The sequence below is a fragment of the Azolla caroliniana genome, unplaced genomic scaffold, assembly GCF_043228905.1.
Source record: "Azolla caroliniana isolate FFs.n. ecotype wild unplaced genomic scaffold, voAzoCaro1.0.p SCAF_5, whole genome shotgun sequence".
Taxonomy (NCBI): domain Eukaryota; kingdom Viridiplantae; phylum Streptophyta; class Polypodiopsida; order Salviniales; family Salviniaceae; genus Azolla; species Azolla caroliniana.
The window spans coordinates 6,368,547-6,377,171 of NW_028230440.1; positions in this window are offsets into that span (position 1 = coordinate 6,368,547).

Consider the following 8,625-nt stretch of genomic DNA (forward strand, 5'->3'; position numbering starts at 1 on the left):
GTTTACACATTTATATTTTTCTACAATTTCTAACACTCGATTAAAACCGTCGGATTTTCTAATGTCGGATTTTTCAACACTTCATGAATTGCTGGAATTCGAATTAATTGCTACGAATTTTGGTACTTCTTAAGAAGTTATGGAAATCTATTGAGAAAACGAAGTGTTTGAATTTCTAACACAATGTTTGAAATGTTAGAATTTGTAGTAGTTTTAAGCAAGTGCAAATATTTTTGCCATTTTATTTTATTACCCAAATTTATAACAAAAAAAAGTTCAATTTTCATCTTTCAACCATAAATTCCAGTCTCCATCAAAACGATGGTCTCTTTGTTGAGTGAAAATGTTAGCAACAACTCATTTTATGTAATAGTGTCAACAAGCCAAACAATCACAATGATTGTGGTGAATGCCTTCTATGGGCGACATGTCTCACTATTCGACAAGTTGTTATAGTAATGGGTCATCGTGATGGAATCTCTTATGCTTGTCTTGGTGGATATGATGCACATAAGCATCGTAGGAATCGACAACAGAGAACTTTGTACGTCAATAGAACAATGACGCCAATTGTTGCGGCATGAGGTACAACACCTAGGAATATTGACTTGTAGGTGGGTATAGGGGAACCTCTAAGGAGAATGCCACAACTAGTGAATAAACTCCATGGTAGAAGTGGTGCATGACAATTTGTCAAGCCAAACTAGACTTGGTGCACAATTGTTGTTTTTTCCTCCAAACCAACATGTTGTACTAGTAGCAAATTGGTTGGCCAAAGTATATAGAGTTTATCGTGGGTAGTCCATGGAGGAGTGTTCAACTTTGGCATTGCATACTTTGGCGTCTTCCTAGTTCTTCGCTCATGTAGATGTGTTACACTAGGTTGTGCATTGTGGAGGGGTTTTACCATAATTTGAAACCAATCGAAATCTAAGATCCGTTCCATCATGGTGTTGAAAGTTGGTGATGGTGAAGTCCATCAAGCACATGTTTGTTTGAAAGGGCTAACTAATTATAAACTTCACGATAACCTTTAAGTATTGCGGGGTTGGGAGATCGTGTAGGAGACTGGAGTTGCTCAAAACATATGAGGAATATATGGTAGGTATTGTGGGAAAGCTCATGTGTCATATCAAAGCAGTTATGCACTTCCCAATCAAAGAGCTTCTAATTGGACATGTGAGTAAAAAGGTTTCATACAACACATTGAAGGTGGAAATGTGGCCAATTGGGAGTTTGTTGTACTAGCTAGTGGTTTGGTTATCTGAGGGCCAAAATTCAATGTACTTCGACAAGTTCATATGGAGAGAATGTGATGTAGAGGGTAGGAAAGAGGTTGTCATAGTGGAAGGTGGCACAAAGTTGTCAATGACCTCTTGATTATTTATTGAACTTTCTAGGTTGATGAGAGTTCTAGTGTCATTGTGTGGTGAATCCATGTTTTCTTTGCTCTATTCATCACTCAACCAACTTTGTAGCTTATCCTCACATGACAATTTATTTTTTAAAGCTTTTTGGCACCAAATGAAAGTGGGCAAAGGGCCGCATGCTCAAACAAGTTGGATAATTGAGCTTAATGGTTTGTGGGTGACTTGAGGTTAGTTTGGTGCATTGGCGCAACATTTTTTTCGAAAAAATGTGTGTTGCTACTTGAGTGGTGACAATTGTATCCCTACAATGGCCAAACACATGTTGCTATGTTATAATGTGCAACTCTATTGTGGTTGCCAAGGGTTATATGTTATTTTTGCCAATGTTGTGAGTTTCAACTAGGTATTCTATTCTACCTTGACAAGGAATCTCCCAACGTTGTGAAAAACACTATTGGAAACAACTCATCCATGTACCTACAAATTAGTGATCTATCATTTACCTGAAGGTCGTCTTTCTATTTCAGATGTCATTCAGAAGGAAGTGATAAGATAGATCCATTGAATGATGTTCTTCCTCGAACTCCTACACTACTTTATTTTACATGATGCATCCTTGTGCATGTCTTCCATGTAACATGACTTGCATGAGGAGGAAACCTACTTAAACCACAATAGAATACTATTGCTTGCATTGGTGGATTCTTACACCAAATTAATAAGATCACTTCCATGAAAATATATGATAGAGGGGAAGAGAAGATATAGTAGACAATACACACATCTTTTATTGTGATAATAATCTTGTTGTTTTCAACCATATTGTTTTCTTCTGGCGGCTTTTATACAACACTTCACTACCAAAATATTTAACTTTAATTTTCTTTTTGTTGGTTGTATGAATATTGGTCAATCATCCAATTTTCCCTTTGCATACTATTGACGTATATATACTTCATCTATTTCATACAATTTGAATATAGACGGACTTCCAATCGTTTTACACATGTCGCATGACTAACAATTCTCTTAGAGTTTTACACATGTCGCATGACTAACAATTCTTTTTTTACAAGAGCATCACTTATGTATGGATAGAATTCGGAAGTATGGATCTATTTTACCAGGATGGTGGACTCACTTCTGGATTCCCGCTTTTGGCCCCATTGGCCGGCAGGCTGGACTATGCATTGCAATTAAACAACATTTGCAGTCTATCATTGTGTCAGCTGCTACTATTATGAATAAAAGGGCACAATTCCTGATTGTAAAAATAAGATCCCAAAAGGTTGGCCTTATGAATCTCTATGCCCCAAATTCTGCGGCCGAAAGGGCAAAGTTATGGCTATCTCTTTCTGATTATGTGAGTTTAGCGGATTGTTGGTTGGTAGGAGGCGACTTTAATATGATTGAGGATGCTGCTGACAGGCTGGGAGGTATAACTACTACAATTTCAGGATGGGAAGCTAAGTGTTGGGATTACTTTTGTTTTACTTATGGGTTGTTGGATTTGTGGAAGGTGCATTCATTTTCACGTATACAAGGATCCCTTCAGTTTTCTAGATCAGATGGAAGCTTGGTTGCTACAAATTTGTCTCGACTAGATAGATTTTATGCTAGTAGCATTGTTTGGGAAGCATGTGGATCCATAGGAATTATTCCAGGATCAGCTATCTCTGACCACGACCCTCTGAAGTTGCAGGTTACATTTACTAAGAGGCGATACTCGACACAATTGCGTATCCCTCCTGCAATTTTATCTAAGGATAGCCATCGGATGTCAATCATACAAATATGGTCAAAATACAGTTTCTCATATGACTGTTTGCTTAGCAATAGGACTCATGCCATACTTGATACAAAGATTCTATTCATAGAAAGAGTTTCAGCATCTGTTTATCATTGCAATTCAGAGATTGCTAACTTGCGTCGTGCTTTGGCTGCATTACAACAACTTTTGGAAAGATATCCAACTTCATCTATATTATGTTGTGATTTGCAACAAGCAAAAAGCAGTCTAAAGGAAAAACAGGAAGCATGCTGAAGTTTCTTTTACCATCGTAATGTTGCTCGCTGGTCTCAAAGGCAAGATCGGGTCAATAAGGAATTCTTTAATCAATTTAAACGAAAAGCTAGACCTCTTTCTATTACTTCTTTGAAGCGGCTTGATGGATCCTATACATCAGATAGCTTTGAGATGTGAAGTATAGTCTCGGATTATTATCATAACTTATTGTCTGTTGAATCTTTTACGACAAATAATTTTTATAAGCAACAAGTTGTTCTTGCAACTATTGAACAGAAGGTTACAGATGTAATGGCCTCTCAGTTATTACAACCGTTTACATCTCAAGAGGTATTTGTTGCGGCTAAATCCTTAGGTAAGGATGTTTGTCCCGAAAAAGATGGAATAGTAATTGGCTTTTATTTGCATTATTGGGATTTTATTGGTTCTCTCATTACTAGAGCAGTTAATTTAATATTCTCAACGGGTAATATGCCTGAGGAATGGACAGAAGGAATCATATATATGATTCCTAAATCGGATGCTCAATGTGATGAAGTCTCCAAGTGGCGGCCAATAACATTGCTTAATGTTGTGTATAAGATAGTGGCAAAAACTATTGCAGTTAGACTACGACCTGTATTGCCGTCTATTATTCATGATACACAATGTGGCTTCCTACAAGATAGAAGTATTTTTGATAATATCTTTTTGTTTTGGGAAATGTTTGCATTAGCTTAGCAACAAAAACAACAACTTGCAGTATTGTTGCTTGACTTTGAAAAGGCATATGATAAAGTGGATTGGGACTTTCTTGAGGCAGTGCTATCAAGATTAGGTTTTCCAGCCGCATGGATAAAAGGTGTTTCATCCCTTTACAGGCATGCTTCTAGTTCTGTTTTGTTTGCTGGAGAATACGAGACACTATTTCTTATATCCAGGTCTGTTAGGCAAGGATGCCCTCTTGCCCCATTTCTTTTTATCTTGTTTGGGGAAGCTTTGTCCTCCTACCTAAGATCATCAACTACTGGTATCAAAGGATTAGTATTACCTATTACACAATCCACTGTACTGGATGTTGAATTTGCAGATGATACAACCCTCTATGTTGACGGGGAGATCAGTAATCTCGGTTGGGTACAAAATGCTTTGCAAGTTTTCTCAGATGCTACAGGTGCATCACTTAACTAGAATAAGTCAGTTGGCCTTTGGGTTGGTGCAGAAAATCATCCTGAGTGGTATCCAGGTCATGCTTTCCGATGGCTTCATTGTGGTGAGCCAGTTCGATATTTAGGATGTATGGTTGGAATAGATTTAAGGCCAGAAGTAATGTTATCTTCGTTGCTATTATCAATAAAACGTAAATTATTGTATTGGGATGCCCAACAATTGTCTTTTGCGGGTCGCGTTGTAGTAGCAAATACAGTACTATTGGCATCAATGTGGTTTATAGCATCTGTGTGGCTATTTTCCAGATCAGCAATGACAAAAGTGCAAAGCTTGATCCGGAATTTCCTTTGGGGGGGAAAACATGGCTCTCCTATAGTAGCCAAAGTTGCGTGGAATGTGTTGATTCAACCTAAAATTAATGGAGGGTTGGGTTTGATAGATCCTTTGATGCAGTCAAGAGCTCTCTTGACTAAGTTTGTTATCAGAGGCTTGTTGCCAGGATCAGAAGCCTGGAAAGGAATGTTTTTAAATCAGTTAATGCAATTAACTCCTAAGATAGGAGGAGTATGGTCACCCTCTTTAAAGTGGTTGTTCTTGAATGACATGAAAACACCAAGGACAAATCTTGCATCCAATAGATTTTTGCTAGGAATCATAAGAGTGTGGGATGCAATTAAATCATTTTTGCTAAAGGACAAACCTTCTACCTGGGATGCATTACTTAATCAACCTATGCTTGCCAATTCTCTATTTCGGGATAATGCAGGAAAAGTATTGGGCCTGCGTCCTCACCTTGCTTGGGGTAAATTGGATAATGGGCCAGCTGCATCTGTAAGAACGTGGACTCAATTTTAACAAATGTCACAAGAAGATCAACTTGTACATCTACAATCAGTTCATGGTGCCAAGATAATGACGGCTACCTTATCAGTAACATATTCTTCATTTTTAACAACCTTCCAACCGAGGCAAGAATATCTATGGTTTGGATGCTTCGCAAATGATAGATTGATGGCTGTTAAGGGTGTTTCACCTAATGGGTGCGTGTCTTATTTTCAGGTCCTAGACAACAATAGATTGCAATCTTATACCTTTGATTGCAATTATCTACAGGACTTACGAAGTGCACCAGTTAGAGTGGTTGCTAAAACCAGAAAGAAATGGATCCTTGATCCTTATCCATCAATTGCTAATATGTGTGATATCATGTGGTTATATTCAAAAGATCCAGTTGCAAGATTAACATGGGATCCAGGGGGTTGGCTTTGGTCACACTCCTTGGGGGAAAAGATCGTAAAGGTCCCCTTTTTTCAGTACTCAGTAAACCTTGGAAGATCATTACTGCTCTCTCATAATGGAAAGATACCAATGGCTCAAAAACATTGGACCAATTGGGGTGTTTCCACTTTGCATTTGAGAACCTATTGGAAATGGATATGGTCATTCAAGGGGCCAACTAAATTTATTCTCTTTCGATGGTTATTAGTGCATATGGCTCTACCAGTTGGTCATACATTGAAAGGGAATGTGACACCCAATTTGCGGCAATGTGCCATTTGCCATGAACCTCAAGAAACTACCAAGCATGTCTTATGGTCTTGTTCTTTGGCTCAACAAGTATGGAAGAAAGTCGTGTCTTTATTCCTAACAATAAATGTAGGTTGCTTATTCTCATGGGGATCAGCGATGTGGGGAGTATTACACTCCGGTTTAATGTTGTATGAGGCAAACGATGTTCATGAGGCAATGACAATACATAATGGAAGATTGATATTAGTTAGTCCTTTCCAGCAACCTCGAAAGCAGGTGCGATCCGTCCAAAATTGGAAAACTATGTCCACAATAACATTATGGGTATTATGGAAATATCGATGTAAACGACTTTATGATGGGGTAGACATTCATGTCTCAGATGTGTTGTTTGAGTTATGGGAGAACTTGCTGGCTGTAGTCCAAAAAAAAGTATGACAATATGCAGGGTTCCCCAAATACTATGATCAAGAAAAGGAAAAAGCTTCTTCACTTATGGAAAAAGGTGCCCCTGTTTACAATGGTAGCTCAAGAGCCTCAATGGCAATATCGACTTCCATGGACTCTTTGAATATCACAAATGTAAACATCCTCGTATTTTATATCAATGTATAAAGAAAGTTGTAACCTTCTTGGTTGCTAGGTTCAAGTTGTAGCCTTCAGGCGTTTTGTTCTTAATACTATTGAAGAAAATCTTATATAAAAAAAAACAATTCTCTTAGAGTTTTGCGTCAAAGACTCACATCTTGCTAGTCTACAACTATTGTGGTTTTTTCTTGGTTCAAATGTACCCATGAGTTTTTGCAATAAAGACAATGTATGATGGCTTGGGAGACATATGGGGCTCATGTGGCACACCTTATATCACATATCTTGCACCAAACCACGTTCTGTTTTTCCCACAACCCTATCTGATTTCTCTCTCAATCATCACAACATTCACTCTCAATTGCAACGGTCATTAGTAAATACATGTCGCTAATAAAATCCACACATTGCTTGAAAATGCTACACTATTGGTTCCATAAGTCATGTTTGACCTCCAAGGACAATAATAACCTCAATAACATGTATCCACTATGAAGTATCTTTTTCTTCTCTGTCACTCAACTAGCTATGTCTATGATTTAAACACAAGTCTTCCAATAGTTTATGTTGTTGCTATTATATCATTCCTTTTATCTAAATGGTATTGCATGCTAGTCTTTTTTACTTTTATATGAGAAATTGATGGGCTTCAAATTTGTTTACATTAGTTGATCACCCTTGAGTATAGATGGCGTCCTTTTGAGAAAGAAAATGATTAATATCAAACTATCACCCTCTAGGTAGAATAATCATTCACACTCAAAACACATATGAAGCTATGGAAAATAATTCCAGGAGAGCATATTCGCAACAACGAAAGGTTAAAACAAAGCAAACATGTCAACAAGTGCTAAGTCTTGCGTTCATAACCACAAGGCACAATATTTGTCACAACATACACAATTGATGGCTAAAGTGTTGACCCATAAGATCTTAGAAATATAAGCATTAATTTTTACAGAAGTTTAAAGCCGATGTCAAGGCTAATAAAATAAATATTTGTCATTGATGCCACTCGTTTAACCTAGAGTCATGATCGTCACCCACATAATACTTAGAAACAATATCGTGGACTGATATAGCAACCTTATCCAAAGTGTAAAGGTTGTTGTTGAATCAACCCTTGTAGTGACCTCCCCTTTTCCTAATAGTGATGAGAGTAAAACTTGGATAACATCTTTGAATACCCGTTGCCTGTTTATGTGGCATAAGACTTTAGGCAAATGTGTATTGAGACACATTTTAGGTAGATGTGATACATTCAATGCACAACTCAATCAATTTTCATTTAAAGTCGTGTGGAGTACATTACGGTTTATCTTGACAATGCTTGTTTTGTTACATGCACAAGAAAAGTATGTAAGTATTGGAAAACTAGAAATGTTTTGTGAAGTCGCATTCTAATAGTCTAGACTTTTATATGCTTCTTAGTAGAGTAGAGATATTGTATTTTAAAACAAGGGAATACATGAAAGCACAATGTGATCATTGATGCATAATGCCTTATTTTCGTGACTTCGGTGATGAATTGATCGTCAGAAAAATAGCAAGTGACATACACGAATTACAAATAATCTATAGATATTGAGAATAACAATAAATATCATGGGACCTTCATGACTGTGAAAAGGCACACCTACTTTTCCAATCTTGAATATATGCTTCGCGCTAACTTTTCAAATTGGGCTTCTCAAAACAATGGAGAGGGAAGGCTAATAAATGGATGTTGCTATTAAATAATTAAAGATGGATTTCCAATTCTAGAAAGGGCAGAGGGTACCTAGAAATGGAAACAAATAGTATATTAAATAGTTTCCCATTATTTTTCACCATTATAAATTCTTGTGACCTATTGTAGGTCATTCTTTAATGCAACTCCCATTCAAGTATGAGTGAGTACGAGCCATATGTGAAGATGTACATTGATATCGACATTCACATTTTGCTTAGCAGACGCATCCA